This window comes from Pipra filicauda, unplaced genomic scaffold (genome assembly GCF_003945595.2).
Source record: "Pipra filicauda isolate LSUMZ 115617 unplaced genomic scaffold, ASM394559v2 scaffold435_size564288_pilon, whole genome shotgun sequence".
NCBI classification, from domain to species: domain Eukaryota; kingdom Metazoa; phylum Chordata; class Aves; order Passeriformes; family Pipridae; genus Pipra; species Pipra filicauda.
In genome coordinates this window covers 542,163-564,266 of record NW_024104571.1, presented here as the reverse complement: position 1 = coordinate 564,266, position 22,104 = coordinate 542,163, and the positions used below count along the sequence as shown (strand labels likewise).

Here is a 22,104-nt window from a genome sequence, read left to right as displayed (position 1 = left end):
TTCCCAAAGGATTTCTCTCTCCCGGCAGCACAGACAGGGTCCCCGAGGCAGCGCAGACCCTCCCCGCGGGGGGGTGTGGTGCGTGTGCAATGCCAGGGCACATCCGAACCCGGCCCTGCGGCGGCACGCAGGTGCAAGTTCCTCCGCAGAGGCGAGAAAGCTGCCCGTCGCTTCCCCTGCCTGCAGGCCCCGCTGGCCGCGGGAGAGGCAGAAGAGCGGCCGCCGCCCCCCCGCCGGGCCCCCGCTTACCCCGGCGACGATCTCCTGCAGAGCCCGACGTCGGATCTGCCGCCGTGGGTCGCCTCCGGGGGGGGGGAGGCGGCGGCGCAGCCCCGACAGCATCTCCGGGGCACGGCGGGAGCGGAGCGGGGCGGAACGGGGCGGACGGGCAGCGACTGCCTGGGGTCCTCGCGCGTGCGCCGCGCGCCGCGGCGCCGAGAGGGGTCTGCCCGCGCCGGTGCCTGCCGCCGCCCGCGAACCTGCCGCCCGCGCCCGGCGCCGCCGAGCGCCCCGCCCCGTCCCCACAGCGGGAAGCGGCGCGGCGAGACGGCGCTGCGGGCGCGGGGCGGGGGTCCGGGTCGCGGCGGAGGTCAGGCAACAGGATAGACGCCTCTCTGAGGCCAGGGCGGGGGCCTCTCGCCGCCATCTTGAGTTTGGCCTCGGCTAAGTTCCGGTCCTGGCGGCGCCATCTTGAGTGTGGCGTCGGGGCGAACTTCCGGGCCGGGGCCGCCATCTTTAGTGTGGTCGTTCCGGTCCTGGCGGCGCCATCTTTACTGTGGGCTTGGCGGACTGCCGGGCCGGGGCCTTGGAGGACTTCCGGTCGCTCTCTACGTCCGGTGACCGAGTTTACCCAAATTACCGGCCCTCCTCGCTAATTTCTGCGCTTTCACCCCAAAAAATCTTCACGTTATTCCCCCCACACACACCCCGCCAGAGACGGGAGACCGCCAGTCCCGCCCTGCCGCCGGAACCGGCCCTTAACGCGAGCGGGGAGCGCTGCACCGCCACGAGAGCCACTGCGCATGCGTCGCCGGTCCCGCTCCTGGCTGCCCTTACTTACCACGTGGTCGCCGGCGTCTTGCCAACGACTGCGCACGCGCCGCCGTCGCCACCTTGCCTGCCCCCCCCACCCCGCCGCCCGACCGCCCGGCTTCGCTTTCTTACTGCGGCGCCCCCTCCGCTTTTCCGGCTCCCTGGGGTTCCCCCACCCGCATTTTGGGATCCCCGTCTCACATTTGAGGGGTGATGACCCCGCAATTTACGGGTCGGGGGGCGGGAGGAGAGGAAACGGGGTGCCCAAGAAGGGGTTTCTTTTTTTTTTTTCTTTTTTTTTTTTTTTCTCTTTTATTTCATTTTCATTTTAATTTCCTTTTTAGGTTTTTTGCCTTTTTTTTTTTTAATTTTCTTTTGTTTTTTATGTTTCATTTTTTTATTTCGTTTATTTTTTATTCTCTTTATTTTTCATCTTCTCTCCCAGTGCTCCCCAGTAACCACCCAGTGCTCCCCAACAACCCCCAGGAACACCCAGTGCTCCCCAAAAATTGACCCAAAACCGACCCAAATCACCCCAAAAGCTGACCCAAAACTGACCCCAAAACCTGACCCAAATCATCCCAAAAGCTGACCCAAAACTGACCCCAATCACCCCAAACAGTGACCCCAAACTGACCCCAAAACCTGACCCAAATCATCCCAAAACCTGACCCAAAACTCTGCATTTATTTGGCACCATTTCCTCCCAGAAACAACATCTCCGATTTAGTTGATTGCGAAAGCCATCATTTTAAAACCATCTCGGGAAGCAAAAGGCACTGGAAAACACACACAAATCATTCCTGCACCCACCAAATCATTAGGAATTGGAACCCCATTCCCTCATCTCTCTCCTTGTGCTTCTTGGCTGGAAAACCTGATGATCCCCGCTGGCTATTTTTAGGCTGCTTTTCTTCCACAGCTCCTTTCCTCCCGGCTGAAACCTCCTGGCACATTCAGGGCTTATCCGGAGGGAAGCCCCTCTGAAGTATTTCCTCCCGTGGCAATTCTGTGGGATGAAGAAGGAAAAAAAGCACGTCAAGAGCTCCTTCTACCCCCTTCCCTCGCATACACCCTCCCAGTTTGCCCTTGGCAGCTCCATCCCCCCGGCACCCGCACCCGACGCTTCGGCTCCGCTGGGAAAGGGACAGCAAGTGCACAAGCAAGTTCAGTGCTGGGCAGGGGCTCCCTGGGGAACGGCACTTCAGTGCGTTAGTCCGTGGCCTTTCCTGCTGCCCTCCCTCCCGGAGGCAGAGGATGACCCGGCCCTTGTTTCTCCCACGCTCGCAGCCCCAGGTCCTGCTCCTTTGGCCCCACTTTTCTTAGCAGACCCGGCATCATTTCCCAGGGTCCCCAGGAAACTTCTGCACTTGACCCATTGCTGAGTGCAGAGCACAGGGCGAGGGAAGGACAAATTTCGCGGCACCCACCCCCTGGAATTTTCCTTCTCCGCAGCACGCTCCCGTTCCCGCTGTCTCTGGAGGTGCCCGCACGAGTCCTCCTTCTCCCAGCACCTCAGAGAATGTCCTCTTCACCCGGGTCCTGCTTACCGGCGTCCAACAAAACACGCTGACGACATTTTTCAGGATGCCAGTGGAGAGATATTAGAGCGCACTGCCCAGGGAAGCTGAGCCTGCCCCATCCCTGCAAGTGTTCCAGGCCGGGCTGGACGGGACTCGCAGCAACCGGGGACAGTGGAAGGTGTCCCTGCCCACGGAAGACAGGCTGGCCTTTGAAGGTCCCCTTCAAACCAAATCGCTCTGGGATTCCCCTCCAAAATCACTCCCCAAGAGACACAGCGAGCAAAGCAGAGGGACTGCACTCCCCGCTTTTCTTACCTGCAGGCACACACAGCACAGCACAGCACAGCACAGCACGTTGGACAGAAAAGCCACGGGGTTAGTCCTGCCAGAGGCGTCCGGCACACCCACGGCGACCGAAGGAAAACAGGGAGCCTGGGAACACGGAGTAAAAGACACCTTAATTAGGACCACACCGAGCACTAGCCAGGTCAGTCCCACAGCTTCACTGTCCCGTCACACAAAAAGCACTCACCGAGGCCTCAGGTAGGATGGCTCCTGCCGCTGACCAGGTGAATACCTCCCTGGAAGCCCGCTCCGCTCCTGCCAGGCACTGGGGCGCACCCAGGGGGGCTTTGCCAAGCATCCAATGGAAATTAAAATTACAGCCTGGGCAAAGGCGCTTCCCGCAGGACCGCTCCTGGCCAAGGCCACCGGTCCGTGCAAGTCAGACCGCTGACCAGCCGGGGGGATTTTCGGGGGCACGCTTCCAGCTTTTATTCTCCAGAAACTCCAGTTCTGTCTGGCACCGCTTGCTTCAGTCTTCCCCTGTTGGAAGAGGTCACTTAAGGCTTTCGAGGGGCCAGACTGCCAAAGCCCGGCCGGTCCATCCCCACGAGGAAAGGTAGCTTTGTCTTGGACAGGATACTGGGGGGGAGACACAAAATAAAAGTTTAATTTAAAACAACTGCCTAGAATAGAAAGCAATTCAAACATAAGGCAGACAAGACTCGTGCAAATCTGAATCCATTTGGCTTCAAAGGAGAATTATTTCCCTCTGCACCTAACAGAATGTCCTCTTCACCCGGGTCCTGCTTACCGGCGTCCAACAAAACACGCTGACGACATTTTTCAGGATGCCAGTGGAGAGATATTAGAGCACACTGCCCAGGGAAGCTGAGCCTGCCCCATCCCTGCAAGTGCTCCAGGCCAGGCTGGACGGGACTGGGAGCATCCAGCCGGGGATGAGAGCGGAAGGTGTCCCTGCCCACGGAAGGCAGGCTGGCCTTTGAAGGTCCCCTTCAAACCAAATCGCTCTGGGATTCCCCGCCAAAATCGCTCCCCAAGAGACACAGCGAGCAAAGCAGAGGGACTGCACTCCCAGCTTTTCTTACCTGCAGGCACACACAGCACAGCACAGCACGTTGGACAGAAAAGCCACGGGGTTAGTCCTGCCAGAGGCGTCCGGCACACCCACGGCGACCGAAGGGAAAGAGGGAGCCTGGGAACACGGAGTAAAAGACACCTTAATTAGGACCACACCGAGCACTAGCCAGGTCATTCCCACAGACAGCTTCACCGTCCGGTCACACAAAAAGCACTGACCTACCAGGGCCTCAGTTAGGATGGCTCCTGACGCTGACACCTCCGTTTGCCCCGGGGGGTCAAGAAGAACATCCCTGGGAAGAGGTCACCCTGAACAACAAAAAGGCAAAATTAGTGAAGCACGGGGGCCTCTTCTGACTAGATTGCCACCAGCATTCCATAGCAAATGCCACGACTATTCTGTTACAGACGAGAAAACCCTGTACTCCCAAACAAACAGCCAGGAGGTTTATGGGCACGCCTGAAAATTTCCTGTGAGGAGCGTTTTGTAACTAAGGAGCAGGTGCTATCTTGAGTTGAAGGCATCGATTTGACAGACACTTAGTACAGCAAACTCTTCAGCAGAGCAATTAATTGCTGCCTGTTTGAACAGGAGGGGAGAGAAAATGACAGTCTAACAGAAGACAAGAAAAGCAGAACTGGAATCAGCAGCCTTTTCTTCCATCTCTCCCGAGAAAGTCGTGTTTCTCTGTTCTAACAATTCTATGCCCTTTTCTACATGAAACTTACACCCAGGCTGAAAAAACAACTAGAAAACACGGAGAGAAGCTTTTCAGAATTTCACGTGATTTTCCCAACCCGATCCCAGAAAAGCAGAACTGGGTAGAATGGACTCACCTCCAGGCCTTTGGTCTTTTTTTCCATAAGCTTCGTCACCTGATTGAAAAAGCAGAGTAGACTCGGTATTTAGGTTCACAACAGGAAAACTTCCCCTTCGTTTCCTAAAAGAAAGGACATTAATCTGCACAGCTGCAGGCGCGTCTCCAGCTGTTAAAGCCTTTCAGCTTTTCAGAGGGTGAGAATGCCCTGTTAAGGAAGGCTGAAAAATGCTGGGAGCCTGCCCAGGTCAAAGAGCCCCTTGATTTTGTCTGTGCTGCAGTCCCTGGCTAAAGAAAGGGCAGAACCACCGCAGGTGTTGCTTGCCTTTTCCCTACGAGGTTTTGCCAGGCGCTGGGCCAGCCCGGGCACTGCGGGGGAAGGCCGGCAGTGGCCAAAGGCCGCCGCTTTCCCAGGGCAAGCGTCGCTTGCCAGAGCGCCCCCGAGCGCCGGGCCCTGCCTCACAGTCGCCGCCTGGCGGACACGGCCGGGAGCGGCACTGCAGCCGCGCGCCCCCCCCCGCCCCCCCTTGGCGAGACCCGCGGCGCCTTTCGCGCGTCCGGGCCTTTCTTCCCTAAAACCTGCCCTTGCCTAGGAAAAGCTGAGCAGTTCACAGAGTTGCTGTTTCCAGCCCAGCTTCCCAAAGGATTTCCCTCTCCCGGCAGCACAGACAGGGGCCCCGAGGCAGCGCAGACCCTCCCCGCGGGGGGGTGTGGTGCGTGTGCAATGCCAGGGCACATCCGAACCCGGCCCTGCGGCGGCACGCAGGTGCAAGTTTCTCCGCAGAGGCGAGAAAGCTGCCCGTCGCGTCCCCTGCCTGCAGGCCCCGCTGGCCGCGGGAGAGGCAGAAGAGCGGCCGCCGCCCCCCCGCCGGGCCCCCGCTTACCCCGGCGACGATCTCCTGCAGAGCCCGACGTCGGATCTGCCGCCGTGGGTCGCTTCCGGGGGAGGGGGGGGGGAGGCGGCGGCGCAGCCCCGACAGCATCTCCGGGGCACGGCGGGACCGACCGGGAGCGGAGCGGAGCGGGGCGGAACGGGGCGGGAGGACGGCGACCCCCTGAGATCGTCGCGCGTGCGCGGCGCGCCGCGGCGCGAGAGGGGTCTGCCCGCGCCGGTGCCTGCCGCCGCCCGCGAACCTGCCGCCCGCGCCCGGCGCCGCCGAGCGCCCCGCCCCGTCCCCACAGCGGGAAGCGGCGCGGCGAGACGGCGCTGCGGGCGCGGGGCGGGGGTCCGGGTCGCGGCGGAGGTCAGGCAACAGGATAGACGCCTCTCTGAGGCCAGGGCGGGGGCCTCTCGCCGCCATCTTGAGTGTGGCCTCGGCTAAGTTCCGGTCCTGGCGGCGCCATCTTGAGTGTGGCGGCGGGGCGAACTTCCGGGCCGGGGCCGCCATCTTTAGTGTGGTCGTTCCGGTCCTGGCGGCGCCATCTTTACTGTGGGCTTGGCGGACTGCCGGGCCGGGGCCTTGGAGGACTTCCGGTCGCTCTCTACTTCCGGTGACCGAGTTTACCCAAATTACCGGCCCTCCTCGCTAATTTCTGCGCTTTCACCCCAAAAAAATCTTCACGTTATTCCCCCCACACACACCCCGCCAGAGACGGGAGACCGCCAGTCCCGCCCTGCCGCCGGAACCGGCCCTTAACTCGAGCGGGGAGCGCTGCCCCGTCACGAGAGCCACTGCGCATGCGTCGCCGGTCCCGCTCCTGGCTGCCCTTACTTACCACGTGATCGCCGGCGTCTTGCCAACGACTGCGCACGCGCCGCCGTCGCCACCTTGCCTGCCCCCCCCCACCCCGCCGCCCGACCGCCCGGCTTCGCTTTCTTACTGCGGCTCCCCCGCCGCTTTTTCGGCTCCCTGGGGTTCCCCCACCCGCATTTTGGGATCCCCGTCTCACATTTGAGGGGTGATGACCCCGCAATTTACGGGTCGGGGGGCGGGAGGAGAGGAAACGGGGTGCCCAAGAAGGGGTTTCTTTTTTTTTTTCTTTTTTTTTTTTCTCTTTTATTTCATTTTCATTTTATTTCCTTTTTAGTTTTTTTGCCTTTTTTTTTTTTTAATTTTCTTTTGTTTTTTATGTTTCATTTTTTTATTTCGTTTATTTTTTATTCTCTTTATTTTTCATCTTCCCTCCCAGTGCTCCCCAGTAAACACCCAGTGCTCCCCAACAACCCCCAGGAACACCCAGTGCTCCCCAAAAATTGACCCAAAACCGACCCAAATCACCCCAAAAGCTGACCCAAAACTGACCCCAAAACCTGACCCAAATCATCCCAAAAGCTGACCCAAAACTGACCCCAATCACCCCAAACAGTGACCCCAAACTGACCCCAAAAACTGACCCAAATCATCCCAAAACCTGACCCAAAACTCTGCATTTATTTGGCACCATTTCCTCCCAGAAACAACATCTCCGATTTAGTTGATTGCTAAAGCCATCATTTTAAAACCATCTCAGGAATCAAAAGGCACTGGAAAACACACACAAATCATTCCTGCACCCACCAAATCATTAGGAATTGGAACCCCATTCCCTCATCTCTCTCCTTGTGCTTCTTGGCTGGAAAACCTGATGATCCCCGCTGGCTATTTTTAGGCTGCTTTTCTTCCACAGCTCCTTCCCTCCCGGCTGAAACCTCCTGGCACATTCAGGGCTTATCCGGAGGGAAGCCCCTCTGAAGTATTTCCTCCCGTGGCAATTCTGTGGGATGAAGAAGGAAAAAAAGCACGTCAAGAGCTCCTTCTCCCCCCTTCCCTCGCAAACACCCTCCCAGTTTGTCCTCGGCAGCTCCATCCCCCCGGCACCCGCACCCGACGCTTCGGCTCCGCTGGGAAAGGGACAGCAAGTGCACAAGCAAGTTCAGTGCTGGGCAGGGGCTCCCTGGGGAACGGCACTTCAGTGCTTTAGTCCGTGGCCTTTCCTGCTGCCCTCCCTCCCGGAGGCAGAGGATGACCCGGCCCTTGTTTCTCCCACGCTCGCAGACCCAGGTCCTGCTCCTTTGGCCCCACTTTTCTTAGCAGACCCGGCATCATTTCCCAGGGTCCCCAGGAAACTTCTGCACTTGACCCATTGCTGAGTGCAGAGCACAGGGCGAGGGAAGGACAAATTTCTCGGCACCCACCCCCTGGAATTTTCCTTCTCCGCAGCACGCTCCCGTTCCCGCTGTCTCTGGAGGTGCCCGCACGAGTCCTCCTTCTCCCAGCACCTCAGAGAATGTCCTCTTCACCCGGGTCCTGCTTACCGGCGTCCAACAAAACACGCTGACACCATTTTTCAGGATGCCAGTGGAGAGACATTAGAGCACACTGCACAGGGAAGCTGAGCCTGCCCCATCCCTGCAAGTGTTCCAGGCCAGGCTGGACGGGACTGGGAGCATCCAGCCGGGGATGAGAGCGGAAGGTGTCCCTGCCCACGGAAGGCAGGCTGGCCTTTGAAGGTCCCCTTCAAACCAAATCGCTCTGGGATTCCCCTCCAAAATCACTCCCCAAGAGACACAGCGAGCAAAGCAGAGGGACTGCACTCCCCGCTTTTCTTACCTGCAGGCACACCCAGCACAGCACAGCACAGCACGTTGGACAGAAAAGCCACGGGGTTAGTCCTGCCAGAGGCGTCCGGCACACCCACGGCGACCGAAGGGAAAGAGGGAGCCTGGGAACACGGAGTAAAAGACACCTTAATTAGGACCACACCGAGCACTAGCCAGGTCATTCCCACAGACAGCTTCACCGTCCGGTCACACAAAAAGCACTGACCTACCAGGGCCTCAGTTAGGATGGCTCCTGACGCTGACACCTCCGTTTGCCCCGGGGGGTCAAGAAGAACATCCCTGGGAAGAAGTCACCCTGAACAACAAAAAGGCAAAATTAGTGAAGCACGGGGGCCTCTTCTGACTAGATTGCCACCAGCATTCCATAGCAAATGCCACGACTATTCTGTTACAGACGAGAAAACCCTGTACTCCCAAACAAACAGCCAGGAGGTTTATGGGCACGCCTGAAAATTTCCTGTGAGGAGCTTTTTGTAACTAAGGAGCAGGTGCTATCTTGAGTTGAAGGCATCGATTTGACAGACACTTAGTACAGCAAACTCTTCAGCAGAGCAATTAATTGCTGCCTGTTTGAACAGTAGGGGAGAGAAAATGACAGTCTAACAGAAGACAAGAAAAGCAGAACTGGAATCAGCAGCCTTTTCTTCCATCTCTCCCGAGAAAGTCGTGTTTCTCTGTTCTAACAATTCTATGCCCTTTTCTACGTGAAACTTACACCAAGGCTGAAAAAACAACTAGAAAACACGGAGAGAAGCTTTTCAGAATTTCACGTGATTTTCCCAACCCGATCCCAGAAAAGCAGAACTGGGTAGAATGGACTCACCTCGAGGCCTTTGGTCTTTTTTTCCATAAGCTTCGTCACCTGATTGAAAAAGCAGAGTAGACTCGGTATTTAGGCTCACAACAGGAAAACTTCCCCTTCGTTTCCTAAAAGAAAGGCCATTAATCTGCACAGCTGCAGGCGCGTCTCCAGCTGTTAAAGCCTTTCAGCTTTTCAGAGGGTGAGAATGCCCTGCTAAGGAAGGCTGAAAAATGCTGGGAGCCTGCCCAGGTCAAAGAGCCCCTTGATTTTGTCTGTGTTCCAGTCCCTGGCTAAAGAAAGGGCAGAACCACCGCAGGTGTTGCTTGCCTTTTCCCTACGAGGTTTTGCCAGGCGCTGGGCCAGCCCGGGCACTGCGGGGGAAGGCCGGCAGTGGCCAAAGCCCGCCGCTTTCCCAGGGCAAGCGTCGCTTGCGAGAGCGCCCCCGAGCGCCGGGCCCTGCCTCACAGTCGCCGCCTGGCGGACACGGCCGGGAGCGGCACTGCAGCCGCGCGCGGCGCTGCAGCCGCGCGCCCCCCCCCCCCTTGGCGAGACCCGCGGCGCCTTTCGCGCGTCCGGGCCTTTCTTCCCTAAAACCTGCCCTTGCCTAGGAAAAGCTGAGCAGTTCACAGAGTTGCTGTTTCCAGCCCAGCTTCCCAAAGGATTTCTCTCTCCCGGCAGCACAGACAGGGTCCCCGAGGCAGCGCAGACCCTCCCCGCGGGGGGGTGTGGTGCGTGTGCAATGCCAGGGCACATCCGAACCCGGCCCTGCGGCGGCACGCAGGTGCAAGTTTCTCCGCAGAGGCGAGAAAGCTGCCCGTCGCTTCCCCTGCCTGCAGGCCCCGCTGGCCGCGGGAGAGGCAGAAGAGCGGCCGCCGCCCCCCCGCCGGGCCCCCGCTTACCCCGGCGACGATCTCCTGCAGAGCCCGACGTCGGATCTGCCGCCGTGGGTCGCTTCCGGGGGGGGGGGGAGGCGGCGGCGCAGCCCCGACAGCATCTCCGGGGCACGGCGGGACCGACCGGGAGCGGAGCGGAGCGGAGCGGAAGGGGGCGGAACGGGGCGGGAGGACGGCGACCGCGTGGGATCGTCGCGCGTGCGCGGCGCGCCGCGGCGCGAGAGGGGTCTGCCCGCGCCGGGGCCTGCCGCCGCCCGCGAACCTGCCGCCCGCGCCCGGCGCCGCCGAGCGCCCCGCCCCGTCCCCACAGCGGGAAGCGGCGCGGCGAGACGGCGCTGCGGGCGCGGGGCGGGGGTCCGGGTCGCGGCGGAGGTCAGGCAACAGGATAGACGCCTCTCTGAGGCCAGGGCGGGGGCCTCTCGCCGCCATCTTGAGTGTGGCCTCGGCTAAGTTCCGGTCCTGGCGGCGCCATCTTGAGTGTGGCGTCGGGGCGAACTTCCGGGCCGGGGCCGCCATCTTTAGTGTGGTCGTTCCGGTCCTGGCGGCGCCATCTTTACTGTGGGCTTGGCGGACTGCCGGGCCGGGGCCTTGGAGGACTTCCGGTCGCTCTCTACTTCCGGTGACCGAGTTTACCCAAATTACCGGCCCTCCTCGCTAATTTCTGCGCTTTCACCCCAAAAAATCTTCACGTTATTCCCCCCACACACACCCCGCCAGAGACGGGAGACCGCCAGTCCCGCCCTGCCGCCGGAACCGGCCCTTAACTCGAGCGGGGAGCGCTGCACCGCCACGAGAGCCACTGCGCATGCGTCGCCGGTCCCGCTCCTGGCTGCCCTTACTTACCACGTGATCGCCGGCGTCTTGCCAACGACTGCGCACGCGCCGCCGTCGCCACCTTGCCTGCCCCCCCCCACCCCGCCGCCCGACCGCCCGGCTTCGCTTTCTTACTGCGGCTCCCCCTCCGCTTTTTCGGCTCCCTGGGGTTCCCCCACCCGCATTTTGGGATCCCCGTCTCACATTTGAGGGGTGATGACCCCGCAATTTACGGGTCGGGGGGCGGGAGGAGAGGAAACGGGGTGCCCAAGAAGGGGTTTCTTTTTTTTTTTCTTTTTTTTTTTTCTCTTTTATTTCATTTTCATTTTATTTCCTTTTTAGTTTTTTTGCCTTTTTTTTTTTTTAATTTTCTTTTGTTTTTTATGTTTCATTTTTTTATTTCGTTTATTTTTTATTCTCTTTATTTTTCATCTTCTCTCCCAGTGCTCCCCAGTAAACACCCAGTGCTCCCCAACAACCCCCAGGAACACCCAGTGCTCCCCAAAAATTGACCCAAAACCGACCCAAATCACCCCAAAAGCTGACCCAAAACTGACCCCAAAACCTGACCCAAATCATCCCAAAAGCTGACCCAAAACTGACCCCAATCACCCCAAACAGTGACCCCAAACTGACCCCAAAACCTGACCCAAATCATCCCAAAACCTGACCCAAAACTCTGCATTTATTTGGCACCATTTCCTCCCAGAAACAACATCTCCGATTTAGTTGATTGCTAAAGCCATCATTTTAAAACCATCTCAGGAATCAAAAGGCACTGGAAAACACACACAAATCATTCCTGCACCCACCAAATCATTAGGAATTGGAACCCCATTCCCTCATCTCTCTCCTTGTGCTTCTTGGCTGGAAAACCTGATGATCCCCGCTGGCTATTTTTAGGCTGCTTTTCTTCCACAGCTCCTTTCCTCCCGGCTGAAACCTCCTGGCACATTCAGGGCTTATCCGGAGGGAAGCCCCTCTGAAGTATTTCCTCCCGTGGCAATTCTGTGGGATGAAGAAGGAAAAAAGCACGTCAAGAGCTCCTTCTCCCCCCTTCCCTCGCAAACACCCTCCCAGTTTGTCCTTGGCAGCTCCATGCCCCCGGCACCCGCACCCGACGCTTCGGCTCCGCTGGGAAAGGGACAGCAAGTGCACAAGCAAGTTCAGTGCTGGGCAGGGGCTCCCTGGGGAACGGCACTTCAGTGCTTTAGTCCGTGGCCTTTCCTGCTGCCCTCCCTCCCGGAGGCAGAGGATGACCCGGCCCTTGTTTCTCCCACGCTCGCAGACCCAGGTCCTGCTCCTTTGGCCCCACTTTTCTTAGCAGACCCGGCATCATTTCCCAGGGTCCCCAGGAAACTTCTGCACTTGACCCATTGCTGAGTGCAGAGCACAGGGCGAGGGAAGGACAAATTTCTCGGCACCCACCCCCTGGAATTTTCCTTCTCCGCAGCACGCTCCCGTTCCCGCTGTCTCTGGAGGTGCCCGCACGAGTCCTCCTTCTCCCAGCACCTCAGAGAATGTCCTCTTCACCCGGGTCCTGCTTACCGGCGTCCAACAAAACACGCTGACGACATTTTTCAGGATGCCAGTGGAGAGATATTAGAGCACACTGCACAGGGAAGCTGAGCCTGCCCCATCCCTGGAAGTGTTCCAGGCCGGGTTGGACGGGACTCGCAGCAACCGGGGACAGTGGAAGGTGTCCCTGCCCACGGAAGACAGGCTGGCCTTTGAAGGTCCCCTTCAAACCAAATCGCTCTGGGATTCCCCTCCAAAATCACTACCCAAGAGACACAGCGATCAAAGCAGAGGGACTGCACTCCCAGCTTTTCTTACCTGCAGGCACACACAGCACAGCACGCTGGACATAAAAGCCACGGGGTTAGTCCTGCCAGAGGCGTCCGGCACACCCACGGCGACCGAAGGGAAGGAGGGAGCCTGGGAACACGGAGTAAAAGACACCTTAATTAGGACCACACCAAGACTCGCCAGGTCATTCCCACAGACAGGTTCACCGTCCGGTCACACAAAAGCACTGACCTACATGGCCTCAGTTAGGATGGCTCCTGACGCTGACACCTCCGTTTGCCCCGGGGGGTCAAGAAGAACATCCCTGGGAAGAAGTCACCCTGAACAACAAAAAGGCAAAATTAGTGAAGCACGGGGGCCTCTTCTGACTAGATTGCCACCAGCATTCCATAGCAAATGCCACGACTATTCTGTTACAGACGAGAAAACCCTGTACTCCCAAACAAACAGCCAGGAGGTTTATGGGCACGCCTGCAAATTTCCTGTGAGGAACTTTTTGTAACTAAGGAGCAGGTGCTATCTTGAGTTGAAGGCATCGATTTGACAGACACTTAGTACAGCAAACTCTTCAGCAGAGCAATTAATTGCTGCCTGTTTGAACAGTAGGGGAGAGAAAATGACAGTCTAACAGAAGACAAGAAAAGCAGAACTGGAATCAGCAGCCTTTTCTTCCATCTCTCCCGAGAAAGTCGTGTTTCTCTGTTCTAACAATTCTATGCCCTTTTCTACATGAAACTTACACCAAGGCTGAAAAAACAACTAGAAAACACGAAGAGAAGCTTTTCAGAATTTCAAGCGATTTTCCCAACCCGATCCCAGACACAGCAAACTGGGTAGACTTGACTCACCTCGAGGCCTTTGGTCTTTTTTTCATCGCTTCGTAACCTGCTTGAAAAAGCAGAGTAGGCTCGGTATTTAGGCTCACACACAGGAAAACTTCCCCTTCGTTCCTAAGAAAGGGATAGAAAGGACATTAATCTGACAGCTGCATTGGCTTCTCCAGCTGTAAAGCCTTTAAGCTTTTCAGCTGTTGCGAATGCCCTTGCTATTAAGGACGGCTGACACTGCTGGGAAGCCTGCCAGTCAACGAGCCCCTTGATTTGTCTGTGTTTCCAGTCCCTGGCTAAGAAAGGGCAGAACCACCGCAGGTGTGATTGCCTTTTCCACTACGAGGTTTTGCAGGCGGCTGGGCCAGCCGGGCATGCGGGGGACGTCCGGCAGTGGCCCAAAGCCCCGCCGCTTCCAGGGCAAGCGTCGCTGGCCAGAGCGCCCCGAGCGCCGGCCCTGGCCTCACAGTCGCCGCCTGGCGGACACGGCCGGGGGCGGCACTGCAGCCGCGCGCCCCCCCCCCCCTCCTTGGCGAGACCCGCGGCGCCTTTCGCGCGTCCGGGCCTTTCTTCCCTAAAACCTGCCCTTGCCTAGGAAAAGCTGAGCAGTTCACAGAGTTGCTGTTTCCAGCCCAGCTTCCCAAAGTATTTCTCTCTCCCGGCAGCACAGACAGGGTCCCCGAGGCAGCGCAGACCCTCCCCGCGGGGGGGTGTGGTGCGTGTGCAATGCCAGGGCACATCCGAACCCGGCCCTGCGGCGGCACGCAGGTGCAAGTTTCTCCGCAGAGGCGAGAAAGCTGCCCGTCGCTTCCCCTGCCTGCAGGCCCCGCTGGCCGCGGGAGAGGCAGAAGAGCGGCCGCCGCCCCCCCGCCGGGCCCCCGCTTACCCCGGCGACGATCTCCTGCAGAGCCCGACGTCGGATCTGCCGCCGCCCCCAACGCCGGGTTGGCCACCTTGGCTGCCCCCCCCACCCCACCCGCCTTCGCTCGCTCGCTGCGCGCGCCTCGCCCGCTTCTCCGGGGCCCCTCCCTCACATTTCGCGGCACCCCCCCCCCGCTGCCTCTGCGGCTCCCCGCCCTTCCCCCGCCCACCTTTTGGGGTCCCCTTCTCACACTTTAGGGGTGACCCCCGAGTGACGGGCGGGGCGGGGAGTAAACACCGGGGTGCCCAAGAAGAGTTGTTTTTCTCTTTCATTTCACTTTTCATTTTATTGCCTTTTTAGTTTGCTCGCTTTTAGTTTTTTCTTAAATTTTCTTTTGTATTTTCTATTTCCTTCTTTATTTCCTTAATTTTTTATTCTCTTTATTTTTCATTTTCTTTTCTTTCTCCTTTGCTTTTTATTTTTTTAGTTCTTAGTCCTCCAGACAGGAAGAAAGAACACTGCAGCTCCTCTGGGCCACAGAAAGGCTCCCCTGCCCTTCCCTTAAACACAACGCCTGCCAGGAGGGCCCCGCAAGCCCGCTCCGCTCCTGCCAGGCACTGGGGCTCACCCCCAGGGGGGCTTTGCCAGCACCCAGTGGAAATTAAAATTACAGCCTGGGCAGGAAATTCAAATTACAGGCCAGCAGGACCGCTCCTGGTCAAGGCCACCGGTCCGTGCAAGTCAGACCACTGACCACCCGGGGGGGGCGGATTTTCAGGGGCACACTTCCAGCTTTTATTCTCCAGAAACTCCAGTTCTTTCTGGCACCGCTTGCCAGAAAGTCTTTCCCCCCGAAACTCACCGAAATCACCACAAAAAATGATCCAAAACTGACTCAAATCTCCCCAAAAAATCACCAGAAACTGACTAAAATCTCCCCAAAAAATGACCCAAAACTCACCCAAATCACCCCCAAAAATGACCTGAAACTCAACAAAATCTCCCTAAAAAATGACCCAAAACTGAAAAAAATCTCCCCAAAAAATGGGCAGAAACTCACCCAAATCTCCCCAAAAAATGAGCAGAAACTGACTCAAATCACCCCAAAAAATGACCAGAAACTGACACAAATCTCCCCAAAAAATGACTCCAAACTCACCCAAATCTCCCCAAAAAAATGACCAGAAACTCACACAAATCTCCCCAAAAAAGACCCAAAACTCAACCAAATCTCCTCAAAAAATGACCCAAAATTCCCACAAATCTCTTCAAAAAATGACCCAGAATTGACAACAACCCCAAAAAAGGACGAGAAACTCACCCAAATCACCCCAAAAAATGACCAGAAACTGACAAAAAATAACCCCAAAAAATGACCCAATACTTACCCAAATCTCCCCAAAAAATTACCAGGAACTCATGCAAATCTCCCCAAAAAATGACCAGAAACTGCCAAAAAATGTCCCCAAAAATGACCAGAAACTGACAAAAAATAATCCCAAAAAATGACCAGAAACTGACCCAAATCTCCCCAAATGACCAGAAACTGACAAAAAATAACCCCAAAAAATGACCAAAAACTCACAAAAATCTCCCCAAAAAATGACCTAAAATTGACAACAAGAACCCCCAAAAAAGACAAGAAACTCACCCAAATCACCCCAAAAAATGACCAAAAACTGACAAAAATAACCCCAAAAATGACCCAAATCTCCCCAAAAAATGACCAGAAACTGACAAAAAATAACCCCAAAAAATGACCAGAAACTCACCCAAATCTCCCCAAAAAATGACCAGAAACTCACCCAAATTGCCCCAAAAAATGACCAGAAACTGACAAAAAATAACCCCAAATAATGACCCAAAACTGAGCCAAATCTCCTTAAAAAATGACCAGAAACTCACACAAATCACCCCAAAAAATGACCCAAAACAGACCTAAATCTCCCCAAAAAATGACCAAAACTCACCCAAATCTCCTAAAAAATTACCCAAAAATTACACAAATCTCCCTAAAAAAGGACCCAAAACTGACCCAAATCATCCCATAAAATGAGCCAAAACTGACCCCTTGTTACAGATTCGAATATTCCCTTGAGCAAAATTAAAACTCATACAAGTTATCTGTTGATAGCAAAACTCTTTTTATTAATTGCTAAGAGATGCAAAGAGGAAAAAATCAGAAAAGGTTGGGAAATGCTGAGATTCCTTTTAGAAGCAGAGAAAAGGCACAATGTCAAAACCAATAAACAACAAAATGGACTTTATTGAGCTGCAACACCAGGACAGTCCCAGGAGGCAAAGGCGAGAGGAGCACCAAAGTAGCACCTGGAAGTCTGGCAGGAGGAACACAATCTCACCAAGTTGTGAGCAGGGCATGGCATTTGGGAACAGCCCCTGCCGACTGGAAAGGATTCGGGCCCCAGGCTCAGTCTGCAGCTGGCGGTCAGTCTCAGCCATTACCTCCAAACACCACCTCTCTCCCCTCTACATCACCTCCCACCTTCCTACAGAAAACAGCGGTTGTGTCCCCTCTAAATTACCCCAGGTTTTCAGCTAAAGGGGTCACCTCTGTCCCTGCTAAGTAACCTCAGGTTTTCTGTCCAAAATGCTGCCTCGGTCTGCTCTGAATTCCCAGCCTTTCTCTCACAAAGGCTCCTTTTTCCTCTCTAAGGTACCCCTGGATTCACCCCACAAAAACGGTGATTTTATTTCATCCAAATTACCTCAGCATTTTCAGGTGGAAAATGTCGCCTCTGCTTTTCCCTCAGGAACGTTCCTTCCGATCCCTGCACAGGGACTCGGGTTGGACCCCTAAACCTCCCGCGACTAGCTCAGGTTTTACCCCAGAATTGTCCCTTCCTGTCCCGCTCAAGGAACCTCGATTTTCCCCCCTGAATGTCCCTCACTAATTTCCTCGGGTTTACCTCAAAATGTTCATTTTACCCCTCCGTGAGAGGCGGGTGCCCCGGGAACCGGCGCGGCCGCTCCTTCCCCGCTCGGTGCCGCCGGCCCGGCCCATCCCCTGCCGGGCTCCCCCGGGCAGGCCCGTTTCCCGCTCCCCATTTCCCGTTCCCCATTCCCCGCTAATTGTTCTCCGTTAATTGTTCCCCTCTCCCCGGGCACGGCGCACGCGCAGGTCCCGTCGCTGCAGCCTCGCCCTTTGACCAGCAGGCGGCACCGCAGTCATTGAAGTCATTGCGCATGCGCTGCCCTTGGGCCGGGCCGGCCGCACCTACCACGTGACTGGGGCCGCGTGCTGGCTCACTGCGCATGCGCCCCAGCCCAGCACACTTCCGGTGCGTCAGGGCGAGCGCCCGTTGTTGTTTGATTTATACCTACGCAAGTCATATTTTCACTTTCGAGGCCTACAGATCCATATTTGGAATTTCTTAGACCCTAGAATCCTGTATATAAATATAGCAGGTTTGAGGTTTTAGTTTTAAAATTAATTTTTACATAAATTATTTGTTTACATATATATATATATATAAATGAGAAACTGTAAAGGCTTTAGCGTCTTACACACACACGCGCACGCACACTCTCCCTATGAATTTCCAGGCATTTTTGGACCATAACCTCTCCTTTTTAGGGGATCACATCTAACCCCCTTGATTTCCCCACTCTTCTTTGGGGTGTGAGAGGAAATTCTGAGGCAAAAAAAAAATCAGCTTTTGGGGTGAAAAGGGCATATTTTGGGCTGTGGGAGGAAATCTTGAGGTAAAAGGGGCAGATGTTGAGGTAAAAATGCAGGTTTGGGGATGAAAATGAAAATTTGGGAGGATGGGAAAACATTTCTAAGGCAAAAAAATCAGATTTTGGGGGTCTGGGGGCACATTTTTAGGTTAAAAAAAGCAGATTTGGGGAACGGGGGAGAAATTCTGAAGTAAAAAAATGCAGGTTTTGACATCTGGAGGCAGATTTGGGGGTAAAATGGCAGAATTGGGGTGAAAGGAGCAGACTGGGGAGTCTGGAGGGATATTTTGAGCTGGAAAAGGCAGATTTGGGGTGAAAATAGCAGATTTTGGGTCAAAGGGGGCAGCTATCAAGGTTGAAAGGGCAGATTTTGATGCCTGGAGGGAGATTTTGGGACTGAAATTGGCATATTGATGCAAAACGGGTCAGATATTGAGGTCAAAAAGGCAAAGCTGCCGTGAAAAGTAGATTTGGGATTAAAAGGGGCTGATTTGGTGTAAAAATGGCAGATTTGAGGTGAAAAGGGCAGATTTTTGCATCTAGATTCAGACTGGGGATTTAAAAGGCTGATTTTGACATCTGGAGGGAGACGCTGTGGTGAAAATTGCAGGTTTTGGGGTGAAAGAGGCCAATTTGGAGGTGAAGGCTGCAGTTTTGGGGTGAAAAGTTCTGCATTTGAGGGCTCATCACCCCTGGGGGAGGAGGGAGGAGCCCCCTCCCTGCCAGTGGCTCAGCTGGTGAGAGCCTGGTGCTGGTAACGCCGAGGCTGTGCCTTCCATCCCCCAAGGGCCATGGGCCTTGTAGGTGCCTTCCACCCCACCAGCGCTCTCCCAGTGACATCAGGGTGTCCCAAATCCATCAGCACCCCCTGGGCTCCAGCCTCCCCCCACACCTTTTTGCTCTCCCCAAAGAAGGCACAGAACGAGCCACACTGCCCTGGACAGCAGCACATCGCTTTAATAATGCTCTTGGCATATATATATATATATATATCTCTATCATCCCCCCAAAAAGGGAGCTCTGCTGGAAAAATCAAACCCCGCAAGGGCTGAAGTCCCCCCAGCTCCTGTCCCGTGGCACAGGGGCCGCATGTCCCAGGCCGGTGCCTCACCTCCCTCACCCTGCTCCGTGTCCCAGGATGGGACCTCACCTCCCTCACCTCCCACACTCTGCTCCGTGTCCCAGGATGGGACCTCACCTCCCTCACCTCCCACACTCTGCCCCGTGTCCCAGGACGGTGCCTCACCTCCCTCACCTCCCTCACCCTGCCCCGTGTCCCAGGATGGGACCTCACCTCCCTCACCTCCCACACTCTGCTCCGTGTCCCAGGATGGGACCTCACCTCCCTCACCTCCCACACTCTGCCCCGTGTCCCCGACGGTGCCTCACCTCCCTCACCTCCAACTCTGCCCCGTGTCCCAGGATGGGACCTCACCTCCCTCACCTCCCACACTCTGCCCCATGTCCCAGGACGGTGCCTCACCTCCCTCACTCTGCTCCGTGTCCCAGGACGGTGCCTCACCTCCCTCACCTCCCACACTCTGCCCCGTGTCCCAGGACGGTGCCTCACCTCCCTCACCTCCCACACTCTGCTCCGTGTCCCAGGATGGTGCCTCACCTCCCGCTCCGCTCCCTTCCTGCGCTCCAGCAGTGCCAGGAGATGTCTCCTCCCTTCCCCGGGGCGCTGCTGCAGGGACATTACCCCATGGGGCTGCAGGACAGGCTGCACCAGGATGGCAATCTGGGCTCCCAGACCCACCCAACAGCTCCGGCCCTCGTGCCACTGCTGCTCCTCCCACTCGGCCAGTGGGGCTGAAAGTCAAGAGTGAAAATTTGAAGATTAACATGAAAAACAATCCTACGGTTCTCCTGCCGCCTCCCACTGCTGTGGCCACAGGCAGAGCAGCTCCAACACATACAAACACACATTGCACACCAATAAACAAGGACCAAAACTCCCCAAGAACCACGAGCACAGGACCAGAGACACCAGCAGGCCCCACAGCTGGGGCCCAGCAGGAACAGGGGGCCATCACCTCTTCCCCGCAGTGCAGCACCTCCTGCCCTGGGCACCCTCACAGCCCCTCGCCCCTGCAAAGGGAGGCAAAGGCAACAGGGAGTGTTTGTCCATCCCTGCAGCAAGTCTGCTCCATCCCTTGGGGCCCCGACCTGCCCTGCCCCGGGACACCTCGGCAGTCACTCCTGGAGTCCAGCAGGGAACTGCTGGTCGGTCAGCCCCTGGGGCCACGGGCTGCTGGGCAGAGTTGGAGCCCATCAAAAATGCAGAGCGGGGCACAGGATGAGAGAAGTGAAAAGTGAGGGCCAGCTGGACCATGAGAAAACACAAGGCAGCAAATGGGACAGCAAGAGAAGAGAAGAGAAGACAGGGACAAGAGGGGAGAAAAAAAGGGGGCAGGACAGAGATAAAGCACCATAGAATCATTTACATTACACAAGAACTTTGAGATCATCAAATTCCAACCATTAACCCAGCACTGCCAAGTCCACCACTAAACCATGGCACTTGAAGGCAGCACCACCTGCCTTTTGGGGGATCGAACCCCATGACAGGCAGGGATACCCATCACCAGAATGGGGTGGGAGCACAGGGAGACAGGAGGAGAGGCAGAAAGAGGGAGTGGGAGCAGGACAGAGAAAGAAAAAGGACAGGGTGCAGGATGGAGATGAAGAACAAAACTGGGATGGGCAGCACAACAGAAAGGGATTAAAAAAGAAAAGGGGCAGGGAACAGGACAGAAGGACAGCAGTGAGATACAATGAGGACAGAGCAACAGAGTGAAAAAGAAAGAGGGAACATGAGAGAGGCATGGAGAAGGACAGATAAAAAGACAGCAACAGGGAAAGAGGATCAGGGAGCAGGACACTGGGTCAGAATGAGAAAAAGAGGGGCAGGACAGACATAGGAGAAGGAGAAGAAGAAGGAAGGAAAGATAAAGATGCAGACAGGCAGTGACATATGGAGAGTAAAAGTAGGACAGGGAACAGGGAAAGGGATTGAGCAATATTTATTAAATGAATATTGAATGTTTATTTATTAAAAGAGAAAAACAAAAACAAACTAGAGCAAAGTAGTGACAGGGAATGGGATGGGGAGCAGACAGGACAAGAAAATGACACAAAAGACACAAAGAGAGAAAAAAAGGGACGGAAAGTTGGATATAAGGATGAAAGAAAAACAGGAACAAAATGCAGTATTTATTACAGAGTGTGGCTGATGAACATGTAAATGACCCACCAGCTCAGACACAACCACGGCCTGGCACTCCTTAATTCAGCATCTGTTTCTTGGCAGGGCCATAACCCCCCTGACAAAGCTAAATGGGTTGTGTGCACAGGGTGTCGTGCTGCTCAGCCCTGATCCCAGCCTGTGCTCTCAGTTAATGCTCTGATCTCAAACTTTTCTCAGGGAAATTTCACCTTTGTCCATGCTCTTCCCCCCCCATTGTCTCAGTGTGCTCTGAATGAACTGTGATCAGAGACAAACTCAACTATAACCTTTTCCTTGCTTTTCAGTCATTCCTAACATCAAACACCTCACACTGGAGAAGACTGAATAGCTTATTTTTACCAGTCCAAATTTCTGCAGGTTTTTGTATCATCTGTTTCCTGGCGTTATGAGAAGTGTTTTTGGAAACCACAATGAATAAAATGTTCTAATTTTCAGAAGACAGAACTGCACGAGAACGGACAGCAAAATTGTCTCGAGGCAGTTTAGGCACACATTTCCCTTTTTGCACTCTGAGCTTTCTTTTGCTTCATGCCTGAAATTCTGAGTTTCTTAATACTCTGCCCCAGTCCTTCCCTCTCCTCAGTGTCAGAGTCTTATGAAAATAGTGGAACTTTCTTGAGCACTGAACATCAGCCTTCACTGTCACAAAAAGTGGTTCAGCAGCCAAGCCCTGCCTGTTGCTTCCACTGACTGTTCAGGCCAAGCAAGGTCCTTCCTCTGCAAAGAGTTTACACTGGGTCAAGCAGCACAAAAAGCAGCAGCATCGGAGTCACTTATACACAAAACTTTACAGCATGAACCATTTAAAAAAAAAAAGCTCCCCCCAAAAACCACAGCACACAACATCCCAAA

At 55.6% G+C, this 22,104-nt stretch overlaps 1 long non-coding RNA gene across 2 annotated transcripts; it reads right to left on the bottom strand.

Annotated features, from left to right (window-relative positions):
* Nucleotides 1-4,008: 4,008 nt before the first annotated feature.
* On the bottom strand, nucleotides 4,009-5,742 carry LOC120324146. Of its 2 annotated transcripts, none has more exons than XR_005565189.1 (4): nucleotides 5,641-5,742; nucleotides 4,776-4,814; nucleotides 4,162-4,247; nucleotides 4,009-4,053 (listed from the first exon to the last, which is right to left on the bottom strand). It is a non-coding gene; the product is annotated as an uncharacterized LOC120324146 (long non-coding RNA). The 2 variants fall into 2 exon arrangements; XR_005565188.1 differs by having other exon boundaries at nucleotides 4,013-4,053; nucleotides 4,158-4,247.
* Between the last annotated feature and the right edge of the window lie 16,362 nt (nucleotides 5,743-22,104).